Here is a 19,644-nt window from a genome sequence, read left to right as displayed (position 1 = left end):
ACCTTGGGGGTGTAGCCATATTTTGCTTTTAAATTGAGCCAAAAAAAAATTATTACAATCACATTTTTTTCCCTTCTTAATTTGCTTATTCCTTTATGTAGAATTATTTTTTTCAAGTATGTTTGGAGAAAGATGTTCTTTTAATTGTTTATAGCATTATGGGAGAAAGATGTTCTTTTAATTGTTTATAGCATTATGCTATCACAAGTATTGTTGTTCTATTGTTTTCATTAACTAGGCAAATTTGAGTTAACTTATTTATAACAAGCTTCAATTAGTAATCATGGGAGCTCCAATTAGTAAGTTTTGAAAGAACATAGTTGTATTTACATTTATGTATGCTACACATACAAACGCACACACATAAGTACGTGTATTTTACGCGCTGTTCCCTATAAAGATTTAACATTTTCCTTAAACTTGGGTCAAGCATCAACACTTTTAGTACTAGCACAATAAAATAATTATTTATTTATTTATTTATTTTATTGAAGAGAAGGTAATTGAGTTAATCTTTGTGTGACTTTCTAGGCCTTTTGATTGATTAGGTTTTAACATGAAAATTATGATCAAGAATCAAAACAACCAGACATGCATGCAAATCCAAAAAGCTAGCCAGTGTCAAGCATGTCCAGTTTTCCCTTAATTCTCATTCCTTGTTAACATTTGATATAGTTTTTTTATTTCTTTTTCTATTATTTATATTATTATTTTTGTCATTCATTTTCCTATTTTACTCTTCAGACTTACCCCCCAAGATTTGAAGATGACACTAATTGAGGGATCGACCACTTTTGCAAGGTATATGAGATTTAATTGTATCCTTTTATGCCCAGTCACTTCCGGAGCCATGTATGCCTACATCTTGCCTATTTTTCTAAATAACTTTTCATTCATCCTATTCACTGTTCCTCTTTCGTTGACATGGATTTGTAGTTCACGAAATTTTAAATTTGTTGGTATCCATATAACGCTGTTCAGCCACTAAACTTCATTGACAATATTATGTTGACCTACAACTTCTAGAAGAAATGTGTGCCTGCATCATGCTGCTATTTTGCCTATAACAATCTCACTGTTTTGTAGATCTATAAATCCCATTGCCAGTCATTGCGCCATTCCCAACAATACCAACAGAGCCATTAGTTGTGTTGACGATGTCGCAGTACTTTTTTTTTTTCAAAATTATATTACATCATTAATAATTGATTTTTAATAATAATATATTTTATTATTTACTGATGGCTTAATATCAATTAAATTGATTTTCAAAAATTATAAGTATTTAAACCAAAAAAAAAAACATATTCAGTAGTTTTTTTAGTTTTTTAAGAGAAAATAATAAGTGCTTTCGACGTGTAGATTGTCTCTAGTTGAATTTTTGACTCATGCATGTTTCCCATGAAAAAATTCAATAACAGAGGGAATACACAAGAGAGCACCTAATATTTTCTCATACGTAGAATTTACCACAAATTCTTTGTACAAGCTATTTTATACAAATATTTGTGGTAAAACAGTTAAAGTTGAATGGAAATATCACATGATCCATATACTTGGTAATGTTATTCCACTTCAATTTGTACACAAAATAGTTTATACAAGAGCTTATGATTACGCCATAAGTTTTTGGTGAATGAAATCTTATTTTCATCAGTTTGTTTTATATTTTAGCAGACATTGAGGATATTAATTAGCACAGACTAGAATAACATTTTAGTTTGCTAAAATATTAGATATATTTTTAAAAAAATTCTCTTTTTGCTGCACACATATGGCGCATCACTACCATATATAATAAGCTCAATGAATTTTTCTTGGCTGCCATTTCCAAAATGAATGTAATTGCCTAATTTCTATTTTATGAGCAATACAATGGCTTTCATGTGCTTTGATAATATGGCAACTTTGTGATGAATTTATAGGAGGAAAGACACAAAGAATTCATTAGTAAGGTCGTGAATTTATCTATTCTTAGTTGTTACCTTACCCTATTCTATTTTTATAATTGTTAATGAATTAAATTCTTTAGGGTTGAAGGTATCTCATTTAGTAACTTTACACCTTGTATTTGATTCCATATTTTTCAAAATCTAATACAAGGTGTAAAGTTAGTAAATGAGATACCTTCAACCCTAAAGAATTTAATTCATTAACAATTATAAAAAGAGAATAGGGTAAGGTAACAACTTAGCATAGATAAACTCTTGACCTTATACTAATTAATTCTACGCGTCTTTCCTCTTATAAATTCATCCCAAAATGACCATATCGGAGCGCGGGAAAATCATTGTTCATAAGAAAAGAAACTAGCCAGATATCATCAATTTTGGAAATGGCAGCGAAGAAAACCAAAGGGAGACAAAAGATTGAGATGAAAAAGATTGAGAATGAGGGTGGTAGGTTGATCACGTTCTCAAAACGTAGATCTGGGATCTACAAGAAGGCCAGTGAGCTTATGACTCTCACTGGCTCAAAGATTGCCATTCTGTTGTTCTCACTGCTGGGGTTATGCGCTCTTTTAAAAGCACAATAATTTATTTTCTTATTAATAAAATATTTGAGATATTTTCAACTGCATAAATATAATGAATAAGGTTCGTTTAATTATATTATATGTATTTATGTGATCATCATATGGATTCATAGAAGACATAAATACAAGTTATCTTATGATTAAATAAATAAACTTCGCAGTTGATAAATAGAGTTGGGTGCGCTATTTATGTTTAAACTGTAGTAAATTCATTGAATGATTTGGCTTAATCATGTATGAATTTACTGATGTAGTTTGACTACATTGAGTTGGATCACATATGAGATTTAATTAATCTTGAAATGACTGTCAGACTTATTAAATCTCATAGGCATTGATTTTACTGTAATCTTAATCTTGAGTTATTTATAATTTCATGATTGTAATTGTTATTCCATTTGAGTTATCAATGGGCACGACATACACTTGTAGTCAAGATTACCGGGTATCTTAGTGGGAGCAATTATGAGTATTGGAGTTATAGATTAACAATATAAAATTTGTACAACACATCTCTTGATGGGTTTTCGGCACTTGATCATAGAATTCTCTGGCCAGAGTGTTTCAACATATTTAGTATGTTGAAAATGATCATTAGAGAAAACCAGTATCAAGGAACAAGATGTAATTAAATTGATTGGACAATTGAGATATCAATTTAATTAACGATGTGGTACAAAAGATTGTGCAATAAAGAAATCAATGTGACATGGGTCGAATTATTATTCGAAAACACTATCCCAGATAGCATACAATTATGGAGGTCAATTCCAATCTTTTAGTTGAGTAGATTTGGAATTAAATAATTGAGCTAGTTTAATTACATGCCTAATTATTGTAGCCACTATTGTATGTACCCATATGATCCCCGGGTTAGCTCATTTAATTGAGTGCACCGCTATTGAATTAATAAGTAAGATAATTAGCTATTTGGATTAAAAGCCTAAATATATTATTTAGTGGGAGGCTCCATATATTGTGCTTGTATCTAAGGGGTCTTGTGTTATTTTATAAGGTAGGCCCCTATGACAAGAAGAAGCAACGATACTTTTGATTTTATTATTTTTAATTTAAATTAAATTTGATTTAATAGAATTAAAAATATAAAAATATGGAGTCTAGGGTTTCCACTAAGATAGAGATATAAAATGTCTTATTTTCTCCCAAAAAAAAGAGGAGGCCACATTTTACAGATCAGAGAAAAAGATTTTTTCTCTCTAATTTTGAGAGAAAATTTTTCTCCTACTAATTGCTTTTAGTGGTAGTAAAGGCGCATTGACGTGAAGTGCATATCAAACCTAAGTCATAACATGGAAGATCATTGGTGACGGATCATGATCTAACAAACGTGGTGGTGACGAATCGTGATCTAACAGGCGTGGTGGTGACGGATCGTGATCTGGGAAGCCTGGATTAATTTCAATTGTTCATCTTCTCGGATTATCAAGGTATGATTTTCTAGATTTTGTATTTCAATATATTGTATGAGATCGGTCTTAAAAGTTTTTATAAAAATTTGAAAAAACTGATTTTTCTCCAACAATTGGTATCAGAGCCATCTCATATTAATATATAAGAATATCATATGAAATCAATCTTGATATTTATGTATTAGAGTAGCACAATTTATTAAGATATATATTATTTGTTTAATATATGAATAAAACATGCTTGACATAGAAATTTTTAATTCATGGTTAGATTAAAATTCATGTTTGTTTTAATTCATGGTTAGATTCTCTGGTGTATTTTTTCTTTGGATCTGTAACAAGAGGGGTGATTTTTTTATCACTATGTTTTCCTCTTGATTTATTTTACTGTTATAGAAATTTTGTAAGCCAAAATTGACATAGAAAATTTGTAAATCATTGGAGAATAATCACGGATGTCAGATCAACGAAGGTCGGAAATTTCAACGGCAACCAGCGGCGCACGTTGCACGAGACGTGGCCAGCAGCCACGCGCAGTAGCAGCGCGCACGACCCGCGCTGGTAGCAGCTCACGCTGCACGCCCAGCAGTTGCTGCACGCGCACTGAAAGCAAGCCACACCCAACAGCAGCGCGGGCGCAAGCTGGAAGTTGCGGGTGCAGGCTACTGGCGGAGCATCTTGGTTGGCGACTTTCCGGTGTGGCGGCGATGGCAAACTTGGCTTTGATGGCGGTTGTCCGGTGTGGAAATAGTGAACAGCAGCTGGGCTTTTGGTGATGGCGGCTGTGGAAGAAAGAAAAAAATGGATTTAGGGTTTTTCAATGGTTTTTATCATTGAGATCACTATGGTGCCATAGTATTTTTCTTTGGGCAGACAACTTTGAATTTTTTGCATTTAAGTCCAAAAATAGTTTTGGGCTTAATGAATCTTAGTTTTAGCCCCAATTGAAATTGAGCTTATTGGATTAAAATGTATATATAAAATTTGACACATTAAATTTATTTTTGGTCCAAAAGTTTTATTTTTAAAAAAAAATTATTTATTTTCTTTCAAAATTAAAATTGGACTAATAATAAATTTAAAAGCTCAATTTCTCCTAGTCCATTAACAACGACAAGCCTATAGAAGATGGACATTGACAAGAAGCCCAATGAAGATTAGGCTTAGGGTTAATGTATTTTTCTATTTTAGGAAAGCCATGAATTAAGATTATTTAATTATTTTTCTATATGTTATGTTTTGGATGATAACATGCCATGATAACATGTCATATAGAATAGGTAGGGCCACTCTATGCATAATGATACATGTCATTCATTAATTATGAATCTCATTATATTATTTGAAATTTGCATATGCTTAATAATATTGGATATCATCTAGATAATATTATAGGAAGCATGCAATTAACAATATATAATTAATGTATGTTTTAAAAGGAAAAACCAATTTGAAAATATTGCGTGGGAGAGGGAAATTTCCAGATAAATTTTCCCACGGGCTTTATTGTTAGTTCAATAATAAAATTATATATATACCTCAACTTCATGATACGATAATGCTCCCTTTGAAGGGTATATATATTAGACATTTTATTTGATGAACTTCTTCAAAAATAAAATTGAAATATTTTTCAATCGATTGTTCACCCCAACGGTGACTATTGATATGAAAAATACATAGATTGAAAAAATGGTTGTACACTCAACTAAATTTTGTTATTAACCTTCCTAACGAAATTCTGGTAACAAATTTAGTCCTAAAAGGATAACGATAATTATTTATCATGTCTCTATATGAAAGTAAATAATCCAATGGATAATTAGGGCTAGTAAGTGTAGACATGGTTTCCCCAACGGATAGCTTGTCAAAGCGGTACTAGATTATCGTTACAATAAATTAAAATGCATTTATGGTTTTTTTTTGCATTTTTGTTATTTATTGTAAATATTGTTTCAAAGTGTTTATGCATTTCTATTTTGTTTTTTCAGAAAATGTCTTCCATCAACCCATTATTAATAATCCTTGTTAAAAATGAACTTACTGGCGAAAACTTACTTAGATTGGAAACACAATCTATTTAATATTCTCACTGCTAAGGGCTGCAAATATTTGTTGACCCAGCCATGCTCACCAGAACCAACATTATACGATTATAGAAATAAGAGGGAGCCTTATAAGAAATGGTACGAAGCTAACAAAATGGTTAAGTGTTATATATTGGCTTCAATTTCCGTGGAACTGCATAAGAAACATCGGAGCATGGAAACAACCACTGAAATAATGGCTAGTCTTCATCAGATGTTTGGGCAAAATACTCATTTTGCCAGAGAAGCAGCGTTAAATCGTATTACAGATACTAAGATGGAAGAGGGCACAAGGTTTCGTGATCATGTCCTCAAAATGATGAACTATTTGAATGAAGTAGAGATACATGGTGTTCAAATCGATGATAAAACAAGGATTAATATGGTGATTGAATCTTTGCCTGATACATTCAAAGACTTTAAGGTCGGGTATATCTTCAACAATAAAGATATGACCTTAATTGAATTGATGCACGAATTGCATGCTATAGAAGAATTTTATCATAGTAGAAAACTTCTTGGAAAAGGATTCTCGTCAAGGCCTAAGTCGAAAGACATGAATAAGCAAGAAAGAGTTGGGATGAGCAAATTGTCCACTAAAAGAGGTGGCAAGCCAAAAGGCAAGTGTTAAAATGTGGATAGAAGGGTCACTAGAAAAAAGATTGTCCTAAGATTATTAAAATCAGTATAGGAAATCTTTAAGCTTCCTAATTAGTTCAGATTTCTATTGATTCATGCAATAGTGAATTATGAGATAACTAATCTTATTTGTAATTTATTTATTTGGTTTTCAGGAAACCAAGAGATTAAGTGAAGAAAGCTTCAAACAACAGTTGAGGACATGCTAGTTTATATCAATTGAAAGGCTAGATCAATTTTACGAGACTTTAGTTTTGATATCTGTCTTTATTATTCCAAATATTAGAGGAATTTAATTTCGGTGGCTTGTTTTAATAAACAAGAGTACACTGTTATTTTTTGATCCTCTGTTTATTACTTATTTTGGTTATTTATAAAGAAAATTTGTATCATATAAGTCCATTGATCTATTCAAAGCAAGATATAATGATAAATAGTTTATGCATTTATCTAAGAAAATAAATGTTTCTTCTAACCAATATCACCTCCATATTTATGCTTAAGTCATATAAACTATAATAAGATTCTAAGAAAATGATTAATGATAGGCTTGTTGGCCTATTAAGATTGATCATTGTAACTCTATAAATCTTATTTAGAAAAGTAATATGATAAGGATGCTCTTTTTGAGCTAAAAGTATAACATTGTATTGGATGATTTAGCGCATACAAATGTATACGGACTAATCAGTTTACATGTTATAAGACGTTTTGAGTATTCTATCAATCTTGTTGATGAATATTCATTTCATATATCTTTGTCTAAATGCGTCATGATTCCATTGCTTTTGAAATTCAAAAGGGTACATAGATAAGACATAAGCAATTAGACAGGAATATAAAAGAACTTCAATATGATCGAAACAAAGAATATCTCTCTGGAGAATTCAAGCTCCATTTGGTTGTCAAATGGGATAAACTCCCACATATAATTAACACTATGATACAATAGTGTAATTAAATGGAGAAACAAGATTCTTTTGGATAAGACAAGATATATGTTAAGTGGTTTATCATTTACCTTTTTGATTCAAGATACTAGTATTTAAAACTGCAAAGTTTATTAAAATTAGTTTCATCTACCTCCATGTTTGCTACTCTAAGAAATTATGAAAAAGTCACAAATATAGTTTGAGACACATTCGTATTTGGAGTTTACTAGTATTTGTACTAGAATCAGAGGTAGAGAAGATGGATTCGTGTTCAAAAGCTTGCATGTTTTAGGTATCTTAAAGGAATAAGGGAAAGTCCGAATTATAGTCCTCAAGACAGGAATGTATTATAGACATATTCTTTGAGGAAGACTATATAAATGACTTATAACCTAAGAGTAAAGTAAAATTAGAGAAATATAAAAAGGGGGGATCAGGTTGATGCTCAGCTTTATGGAATAGAAAGAACAACAACAACCAGCTAATCAACACAAGATTATCCTTAAACAACAATCATTTTTAGAATATCATCGTAGTGGGAGGGTAATTAAATTGATTGGACAATTGAAATATCAATTTAATTAACAATGTGGTACAAAAGATTGTGCAGTAAAGAAATCAATATAGTCTCGGTCGAATTATTATTCGAAAACACTATCCCATATAGCATATATACAATTATGGAGGTCAATTCCAATCTTTTAGTGGAGTAGATTTGTAATTAAATAATTGGGCGAATTTAATTACATGCCTAATTATTGTAGCCACTATTGTATATACCTATATGATCCTTGGGTTAGCTCATTTAATTGAATGCACCGCTACTTGATTAATAAGTAAGATAACTAGTTATTTGGGTTAAAAGTCTAAATATATTATTCAGTGGGAGACTTCATATAATGTGCTTGTGCCTAAGGGGTCTTATGTTATTTTACAAGGTGGGCCCCTATGACAAGAAGAAGCAACGTTACTTTTGATTTTATTATTTTTAATTTAAATCAAATTTGATTTAATAGAATTAAAAATATAAAAATATGGAGTTTAGGGTTTCCACTAAGATAGAGATATAAAATGACATATTTTCTCCCAAAAAAAAAAAGAGGAGGCCACATTATACAGATCAGAGAAAAATATTTTCTCTCTAATTTTGAGAGAAAAAATTTCTCCTGCTGGTTGCTTTTAGTGGTGATAAAGACACCCACATGTTAAGTACAGATCAAACCTGAGTCATAACCTAGAAAATCATTGGTGATGGGTCGTGATCTAACAAGTGTGGTGGCGGCGGATTGTGATCTAACAGGCGTGGTGGTGATGGATCGTGATTTGGGAAGGCTGGATTAATTTCAATTATTCATCTTCTCGGATAGTAAATGTATGATTTTCTAGATTATGTATTCCTATATATTGTATTAGATCGGTCCTAAAAATTTTTATAAAAATTTAAAAAAACTGATTTTTTTCCATCACTCACAATCTGGGAAGCCTTTTTCATTCGGCCACCCCTCCATTGAAGATGTTGCAAACCGCTTCGTGGGGTAAACCAGCCAGCAAATGACAACACTCATCCACTGGTTGAGGTTCACCGCCAGGTGAGAATTAATGAACTCAATCAGCGACATAATGAGCTGCTTTGCCAATTGAATGAGGAAAAGGAATGGGAGACGATGGTGAAGCAGATGAGGACGGGGAAAGAGAGTCAGCCGTGTTGGTGGGAAACCCCGGTTGACGAGCTCAACCATCAGGAGCTACTTCAAATGGGTGCAACAATTGATGATCTGCATAAAACGTTTCTTTCCAAACTCAATGAAAAGACAGCTAATGCCTCTTCCTCTATGGCACCTCCTATGTATTTTTGTCATAAATAATATACCTCATTCCTTTTGATTTAGTGTTTGCTTAAAAAAAATTATGATGAAACATGTCCAAATGATAACTTGAAAATTAAGAATGCAACTTATTGTTGCGCCTAAAAATTTGATATCAAATGCTAAACAAAGCTATCAACCGAAAGAAATGGAATTTTCCACCATGTGGGCAAATGCCGATGATATAATTTGAGAAAAAAAACCTTAATTGATGTGCCCTGGATATAATTAATCTGGTCAGAATAATTCGCAGTCATACTCAAGTTAGTTTGTCATTCAAAGTAATTATTAAGTGACTCACTGGTACTCAAATTACTCTGTCATTCAAGTATTTATTAACTTATTCGCTTTTCAACGACATCGAGATATTTATAAATCATGATAGCAAATAGATAATTATGTTCTCAAAAAAGAAGTGAGCCGTGTAGGAAGTCTATCTAATTTTAAATATATTTGCAATTCCTTCACTTGAAGAAGGATCAATGACCCTTTAAATCACACAAATTTATGCTATATATATAACATAAGGAACGTACTAAAGGACTTTTTATTCCAAAATTAAATAGGATTTTCTTTTTTAAAAAAAGAACAAAAAAGAAAAGGGAGAGATGAGATGAATGAGAGAGAACAGTTAAAAAAAAAAAAGAGAAAGAGAGAACATGGGAAAAAAATCATAGAAATTAGTGTGCAAAACTTAATTTTTCGTGTCATTAAATATTTATAAAATCTTCAACCTTTGATTTAAAGGTTTTAAATTGGTGAAAAAACCTAATTTTAAAGGGTCACTAATCCATGCTTTATTTGAAATTTGATTAAAGACAAAGATAAGGAATTTAGTGGGTAATAAAAATATACCCAAGTAAACACCTACACACACACACACACACAAGTTTGGGATAGAAATTAATTAAAAATATTACCCAGAAAACATCATTCCTTATCTCAAAATCTTACTCGACCTCAGGTCACTGGATTGAAAGTGAATTCACATCCAATCGAACTGGGCCTATGGGACTTTTTGTTCCACATAATTTCTTTTTATACGAAGGAATGGTTCTTTTGAACTTAAAATCTTAACACAAAATTCTCAACCATTCAAGTAAAGTGGAACTGTCAAGAATTTAAAAAAGTGAAGTTAAATTAAATTTATCTTGGAGAGCTAAAGGCAAAGCTGAAGTGTTTGGATTTCAAGAAAATGAATGAAACGGAGAGAAAATGTTTAAGAAAGTTGAGAGAGTAATGAAGAATGAATTGCTATTCAATCGTATACTGTACTTTCTGATTACAATAATTTATATACTAGATCCAGAATGTTGTACACACGTTGAGTATGTTAGCTGAATCTAAGCTTAGCAACAAAAACGTTCTTAACAACCTTTTAACTAACATGCTAACTCAGCAGATTACCCATCAGCACATCTAACAAACAAAACTAATTAATTCATTAATTTTCATAATAAGCACTATCTTAACAGCCCCCTTCAAGCTCAAGGTTTAGAAACAACGTTGAGCTTGGTTCTAAGATAGTTAAAATGATCAATAGCTAAAGGTTTAGTGAGAATATCAGCTACTTGTTCATAGATGGGAACATGATGAATTTCAATCTCCTTTCTTGCAATGTGATCTTTGACAAAATGCAAATCAAGCTCAATATGTTTTGTTTTTTAATGATACTTTGGATTACTGACTAATGCTTCAACACTTCTGTTATCATAATTGAGTATTGGAGTATGTTGTAGCTGCACATATAATATGATTAAACGGACCTTATTCAAAATATTTATGCAATTGAAAATATCTCAAATATTTTATTAATCAGAAAATAAATTAATATGCTTTAAAAGAGCATATAATCCCAACAAAAACAACAATCTTGATGTCTATGATTAAGCTAACCAAGATAAGCAAAACGAATCAACGAGAGATCAACAACAGAACAACAACGCAAGGCAAATTTAAAGTGGTTCGGCCACCGATATGCTTATATCCACTGTGAAAATATGAACCAACCTTTCACTGAATGAGAGTTTACAAGATACAGATTTACAAAGAAGATATAATGGAATCAACATCATGACATGCCAAAATATGTCAAACGAAGATACAACTCAAACAAAAGAGAGGGATACTGAGCATTTTAAAGGTTCCGAAGATGTCGGAAAGCTCCGAAAACCCTGAATCCCATGAAAACCCTAGTTTGCTAAAAACGATTCCACCACCGCTGCCTGAGGATTGTTCTACCAAAAAGGCTCTTTTTCGCAGCCATGGCATGGACGCGGATTACCCACCACTGCTATCTTTCAAGGATGCACTTATGCCCCATACTCAACAAAGAAGTTTTGATGATACTGAAATGGACGAAGAATGGGATTTTGAACCTGGAGATGTAACAGTTGGTGACGATGGTGCCATGCCAACTATTAAATTTTCTCAACGAATCCATGAGAAACTAGTTAAACCTTGGCAAAAATTTGTAGTGGTGAAGTTGTTGGGGAGAAATATCGGCTATAAGGTTTTGTGCAATCGGCTAAAGGTCATGTGGCATATGATTCCAGATTTTTCAGTAATCGACCTTTAAAACAATTACTTTTTAATTCATCTTAACTCATCAGAGGATGTTGTTTATGCGTTAACTGAGGGGCCATGGGTAATCTTTGGGCACTATTTAATAGTACAACCTTGGACTCCACAGTTCGATAGCACCATTACAGAGATTGATTCTACAGTTGTTTGGATTCGTTTACTTGGCATGGCATTCCACTTATATGATAAGCGTATTCTATGAAAGATTGGACAACTTGTGGGGAATGTTATCAAGATTCATTATCATACTGAATTGAGGAAGAGGGGCAAATTTGCTAGGATTGCTGTTCATATCTCTCTTACTCAGCCGTTGGTGTCCCAGTTCAACTTGGACGGAAGGATTCAGAAGGTTGAATATGAAGGGCTGCTGATCATATGCTATCAATGTGGTAAGTATGGTCACAATAGAACGGTTTGTTTTAATAGACAAAATTTGAATGGGGTTAATGAGGCCAACTCTGAGAACAGTCCACTTGCTAACGAATCAGTTGATAAGATTGGTGTCTCAACTGTGGCCAATAGCACCAGCGAGAGGTTTGGCCCATGGATGGTTGTGGTGCGGAAAGGGAGAGCTAGAGTAGTTGTGGACAAGGAGAACATTACTGACTCGGAAAGGAATCAGCGAAATAATTTTAATACTACCTCTCGTTTTGCTACTTTATCTGTTGATTATAATGCACCTACCGTGGAGGAGTTTGCTGTTCAGAACCCCATACATGCCCCTCCCCAGCAACCAACCACATCCATTACCGATCACTTCAACACTCGAAAGAACACTACTCTGAAAACCTTTCACACCCTAAAACCTCATAACCATATGTCCAAAGGTAAACAAGTGGCCAAACCACAGTTTCTAAAACCTAAGCAACAACACTCTACCGCCTCCAGTTCCATGCATGCAAAGCTACGTCCCCATGTTACCAAAATCCTATCCCACACTACTAATGACCCCAACCCAAGTCCCTTAAGACTTACTCCTAGTGATCCCGTTGAATTTACTTTCAACTTGACAACCCTTGATCCCACAAAACATACTGCCGTCACTTTACCTATTAGATGCCACTGCAGGTCAGTCACCAAGTGAAAAAACTGCTGCCAACCCTGAACAGCAACTTCCTCCAAAGCAACTCGCGGACCCTCCCGATGGCAAGGATGAAGGGGATGGTAATGTAATGGCGAATTATGAGGATGGTTCTCAACCTGTATTTGGACATGAAGGTGAAGACATTATGTCCGATGATGAGAACACGATTGTTAATGAGACTCCTGGAGTACATGAAGGAATGATGGTGGGGCTTAGTGTGTAAGCCGTTCTTGCTCGCCCACTTTTGTACATAATTTTCTTTATGATGATATCAATCCTATTCTGGAATGTCCAAAGGGCAAGGTCCCTAACTTTTAGACGAGCTTTTGTTACTCTAGTGAAGAACTATAATTCTACAGTTGTAGCAATTTTCGAGCCAAGAATCAGTGGTAAGAAAGCAGATGATTTTATTTAAAAAAAGTGGTTTTGATCGCTCACATCGAGTGGAGGCTACTGGTTTCTTTGGAGGTATTTGGATTTTATGGCGAGATTTCTTTGACGTTGAGATTGCCTTAAATCATAATTAGTTTATTCACTTGAAAATTAGTGTCCAGAATGTTATTCAAGCTTGGGTCACAACAGTCTATGCGAGCCCCAATTCAGTTAGACGTCGTGAGCTCTGGCACCAATTGAACTGCATTGCGGGCTCGATGCATGATCCTTGGCTTGTGGAGGGGTGATTTCAATTCAATATTGTATGCTGAGGAAAAACGTGGAGGTTCTCAACTGGGCACGGGTATTTGTACAAGTTTTAATTCATGGTTTCATGCTAATCAAATGGTCGATTTACCTTTCAATGGCCCTCGTTTCACTTGGGCATGTGGGAGTCTGTCGAAGCGCCTTGATCGTGCTATGAGTAATAAGGAATGGATTCTCAAATTTGATAATTATTCGGTTACCTATCTTCCAAGAGTTAATTCTGATCACAGACCGATTTTGGTTCGGTTTGAGCGTAATATTAAATGTATGGGGAGTATTAAGCCTTTCTGATTTTTAGCTGCCTAGATGACGAATAGTCGATTTGGGGATTTTATGCATGATAATTGGCATAGAAATATGCCTTATTCTCAAGCAGCTTCTATCTTCACAAGTAAGGTAGCTACTTGGAATAGAGAAGTGTTTGGCAATATATTTAAATAGAAAAAAGAATTGTTGGCTCGAATTGGCGGGGTTCAGAAAGCCTTGGAACGTCAGCCTCTCAGTAGCCTGTATCGTCTGGAGGCAAAGTTAAAAAAGAATCTGGAATAAGTATTGTCTTAAGAGGAGTTGTTATGGTATCAAAAATCTCGCAGAGAGTGGATTAAATATGGGGATCGGAATACATCTTTCTTTCATCAGAAAACTATTACAAGGAGGGCTCGTAATCACATCACTGTGATTAGAGATGATGTAAGTACTTGGCTTTATGATACACAAGCATTAAAACCCATGTTGTGACCTTTTTCTCTACATTATATAAATCTGATCAGGACACGTATCAGTCGTATCATGTGCAAGGGTGGTTTCCTCAAATTGAGCACACTCGCTTGGCGAATCTTGCTATGCTGGTTGATAAGGAGGAAATTCATGAGGCTGTCTGCCAAATGGGCCCACTCAAAGCTCCTAGAATCGATGGCTTCCCTGCCGGGTTCTATCAGTCTCAGTGGCATATTGTTGGTGAGTCTTTCTGTTCTGGTATAAAGGAAGATTTTAATTCGCACAATATCCCTAAAGATCTTAGTAAAACTCCCCTAGTCCTAATCCCAAAGATTGAGCGTCCCACATCTTGCAAGATGTATTGCCCTATAAGTTTATGTACAATGTTTTATAAAACAGTAACCAAGATTCTTGTGACTAGACTCCAAGTTTTACTCCTTAATCTTATTGGACCCCACCAGACAAGCTTTGTCCCCAGCCGGCATATCACGGAGAACATTATCATTGCTTAGGAGGTTGTCCATCCTATGCGACGAAAGATGGGTAAAAAAGGTTTAATGGCTATTAAGATTGATCTAGAGAAAGCATATGATAGATTGAACTGGATTTTTATTCATGAGACTTTAATGGAGCTATCTTTTCCATTCTATCTTGTCTATTTAATAATGGAGTGCATTACTTCTAATAGTATGAACATTTTGTGGAATGGTGAATTAACGGGTGATTTTTCCCCCAGCAGAGGTGTTTGGCATGGTGATCTGTTGTCTCCTTATATATTTGTTCTCTGTATCGAGAGACTGAGTCATGGGATTTATCGCTCAATCCAGCAAGATTAATGGAAACCTATTCGTTTATCTCAGATGGGTACTCCCCAAAGCCATTTATTTTTTTGCTGATGATCTATTTCTCCTTGCCGAGGCTTCTAGTGAGCAAGCTTTTTTCATAAATTTGGTCTTAGAAGAATTTTGTTTAAGCTCTAGCACAAAGGTGAACAAATCTAAGACTCAAGTTTATTTTTCTAAGAATGTCTCAGGGGTTATTGCTGGCCGTTTGGGGCGTGAGTTGGGCTATATAGTCACAAAAGATTTGGGCAAATACTTAGGCATGCCTCTGCTGCATCGCCGGGTTTCTAAGCAAACTTACCAAGGAATTCTAGATAAAGTGGAGCAAAGATTTTCGGGTTGGGCTGCCTCTCAACTGTCCTTTGCAGGGTTTATTACCCTCACCCAGTCTATCCTTCAAGCAATCCCTATTTATGCTACGCAGACTACTAATTTGCCAGTTAGTATCAAGACTAAAATTGATCAAGTTTGTAGACGCTTCTTGTGGAGTGGTAATGATGATCTGCGTAAAATGAGTTTAATTAGTTGGCACACTATATGTCAACCGAAGCTGGCTGGTGGGCTAGGATTTAAGAGGTTGGATATTATGAATGAAGCTCTATTATTGAAGGTTTCTTGGAACTTGATCACTAAGCCTGGTAAGTTTTGTGCCCAAGTGCTAGCTACAAAATACAGAGTATCTCTCTCGGATATCCCCCAATCTCTTCCCACTCGGTACGGCTCTCATTTGTGGAAATCTGTGGGTTGAGTTTGGGATCACGCCAAGCGGGGTTTACGTTGGAATGCTGGTAATGGCATGAGAATTAAATTTTGGTGGGACTGTTGGGCCACGGCATCTTATCCCCTTGCGGCTTTTATTTTACAACCAATACCTCATAACCTTTGTGATTTGTATATGGCTAACTTTGTGACTGCAGATGGTTCTTGGAATTGGCCAAAATTCAGTTATCTCTTGTCCCATAATGCAGTGATGCGTGTTGCTTCAGTTCATCCTCCTTCGGCGCGTAATGGTGCTGATAAAGCTTACTGGGTAGTTTCAACACAAGGAAATTTCACAGTGAAGTCAGCGTATGACCTTTTGGCTAAGTCATATTTGTATGAAAGGGATATGATCTGGTGTTTGGCTTGGTCGTGGAAGGGCCCGTAGAGTATAAAGACTTTCATCTAGTTGGTGCTGCATAATCGCTTGAAGACTCGGGGAGAGTTAGCATCACACCATTTAACCATTGAACCACATTGTGAGAAGTGTGGGTATGAGTTGGAGACTACGATACATGTGCTCTGTGATTGTCCTTATTCTAGAGCGGTATGAATTCGACTTCTCTGGGGCCATAATCATCATGAGTTCTTTAATGATGATCTTGCAGAATGAATGTCAAGAAATTTGCAAGCTTCAAACAAGTTTCAAGGCAGCAAACTTTGGCGTGTGATGTTTGGAGTGGCTATTTGGCGGATTTGGTTTTGGCGAAATCAGTTTACTTTTAAGATTATTGGGAGAGCAATACTATTGCAATGGATATCAAAGTTAGGGCTACTGAAATTCAACGAAGTAATTCATTCTCCTTTGCTGCTGGCATGGCTCGTATCGAAAGATGGATTCGTTGGACTACGCTTGTTTGGCCTTGGGTTAAATTAAATACAGACGGTGCCAAGAAATCTTCGGGGATTGCAGGAGCTGGTGCCCTAATCCGTGACTTCAAAGGTGTTTGGCAGGTAGGTTAAAGTGCCAATTTAGGTGTTTGTTTGGTGACTTTAGCTGAGCTCTGGGGTTTATTTCATGGACTATCTATTGCTTGGCAATATGGTTTTCGCAGAGTTTACGTGGAAGTGGATAGCATGTGTGTTATGAAGTTAATCTCTAACCCAAACCCTCCTGTCAATGAGTATTTTACTCTCATTCAGGCAATCTAAGACCTCCTCCGGCGTGATTGGCTGATCAAAGTAGATCATATCTACCGAGAAGCAAATGAAGCAGCAGATTTCCTTGCCTCGTACAACTTTTCTTTTTCTTTGGGTTTACATTACTTTCAATCTATTCCTCCAAATATGCTAAGCATATTGATTAATGATGTTCATGGGGTTGCACACTCCCGCTTAGTATTGCCTTAGCTCTCTTAAGAGCCCTTTTATGATAAAAAAAAATATGTGACTATATATAAAAGACGAGAATGATCTAGAAAGATCCCCCAGACGCCGACATAACACCCCTGAGCTTAATAATAAACTCAGTTACTTCCCGTGCTTATAACAACCTTCAACAACCTTTTAAAACTGCCCCTAACCATGTGTCTATGTCTCATTAACTTTATTTGCTTAAATGCCAACCTTAGCTGCCGTTTTGGTTAAGATGTTCGTGTGCTTGGCCACATGTGTTACTAATGCACGCAACTGATATCAAAAGTGTCATGCACCGCTTGGAGAAAAGAAAAAAAAAAAGCCAATCGTGGCAATCTTCAAAAGCAACAGCCAGCTGCCTGCTTCATGACTGCATGCTTCATTCGTGAGTTGGTGGCCATGGATATATAAATTGAAATAATTGAAAGCAGCTCTCATTTGTGCTTCCATTGTCAAAGTGAGAGCAAAATCGAGAGAAGAAAAGAAGAAAACCCGAGAAAAAGAAAAGAGAAAAAAGAAGGAAAAAGAAAAGAAAAGAATAAAGAAAGAAAAGGAAGAAACCGAGAGTAGGGAAGAGAGTAACTAAAAAGAAAAGTTATAGAAAACAAAATTGGATAGTTACTTTAAAATCCAGCAAACTAGTGGGTAATAGATTTATGAAATTTGAGCAGTTATGTTACAGTTTGCATGATATGTATAAGTTTTTATATCAGTTCTAACAGTTAATTTTGAACCCTGTATTCTCGGAAAAATCCACGAGTTCAGAGACCCACAACAACCCCAACGAACCCTGGAGTGAAACAGGATCTGTAAGTGGATATTATTATTACTATTATGTATTATATGCAGCATTTATGTTTGATATTATGATTTAATACCATGTTATGATTACATGTATGCATATTATATGTTTGATTGAGTCATGAGATGTGATTGCGAGTCACCATATATGTACCCTTCCCCATAGACTCTGTGCGTGCTTATTGAGAGTTAGGTTACTCTACCCGTGCGAGATAGTTTAATTACGCCGGGTATTGAGAGGTTTTTCCCCCGCTCTACTCGTGCAATGATGATCCCAACGAGTATTGAGAGTTATTTCCCATAGGTACTATTTGGTATAGTTTGTGATGTGTATATGTATGAATTCCATGTTTGCTGATGTATGATATTGAATGTGGAGTTATGTTGCTTATGTTTTATATGTAAATATACTTGTAATGTCAGTATGTACAATGAGACATGAGTTATGCAAGTTTTGAATTCAAATATGGTTTCAGAAAAGGCACAGAGGTTGTTATGTGTTTACAGGAAAGGCCATATTATATACATATTTTCATGAATTAAATGTGTCACAAGTTTTAGTTATTAGTCCGCATGATTCGCCTCAAATCCGACATGTAGGTCGAAGCGGGTTGTGTCAAAAAGCCAGTCATACAGCCTCCTTGGAGGCTTCAACCGACATGTCGCTATATCTCTGAGTCTACAACCAACTTGTAATACTCGGTTGAGAGATCAGATTTGCAGTTCATTCTCCAACAATACATATCTAAAACAAACAAAAGAAAATCATATTCAATATTATTTTGAGAGAAAATAATAAGTACTCTCGATGCCTATATTGTCTCCAATTGAATTCTTGACTCATATTGCTCATGACAAAAATTCTATAAATGAGAGAGAGCACAAAAGAGCACGTAATATTTTTTTTGTGTATAGAATCTGCGACAAATTCCTCATACCAATTATATTTTGCAAACATTTGTGATATAACAATATTAGTTTAATCCAAATAGTCAATACTATTATGCCACTTCATTGTATATACAAAATAATATGTGCAAAGAGCTTATGATGTTGGTTGATCAAATCTAGATAAATAATTTTTCTATCTATTATCAAATCAATCAAAGTTAGGAACTTTTCTTGATTATGTATACATGAACAAGGTTAGAGAAATACCTTGATTTCCTGTTGAAGATCTAAAGAAGACAATTGCAATCTTTTCCACTGCCGTTGTCAGGATCTATAGAATATGGCTGCAGTCTTCTCTATTATCCTCAACCGTCTCTACAAGTCTCTATAGGAGACAGAAATCCTAAAGCTATATTTTTCTTT

General features: G+C 34.7%; 1 pseudogene; it reads left to right on the top strand.

Annotated features, from left to right (window-relative positions):
- The first annotated feature begins 2,335 nt into the window (after positions 1–2,335).
- Positions 2,336–9,489, top strand: LOC18032028 (annotated as a pseudogene).
- Positions 9,490–19,644: the final 10,155 nt, after the last annotated feature.

This window comes from Citrus clementina, unplaced genomic scaffold (genome assembly GCF_000493195.1).
Source record: "Citrus clementina cultivar Clemenules unplaced genomic scaffold, Citrus_clementina_v1.0 scaffold_9, whole genome shotgun sequence".
Taxonomy (NCBI): domain Eukaryota; kingdom Viridiplantae; phylum Streptophyta; class Magnoliopsida; order Sapindales; family Rutaceae; genus Citrus; species Citrus x clementina.
The sequence above is the reverse complement of the archived record's forward strand: the minus strand, read 5'-3'. Positions and strand labels throughout refer to the sequence as shown.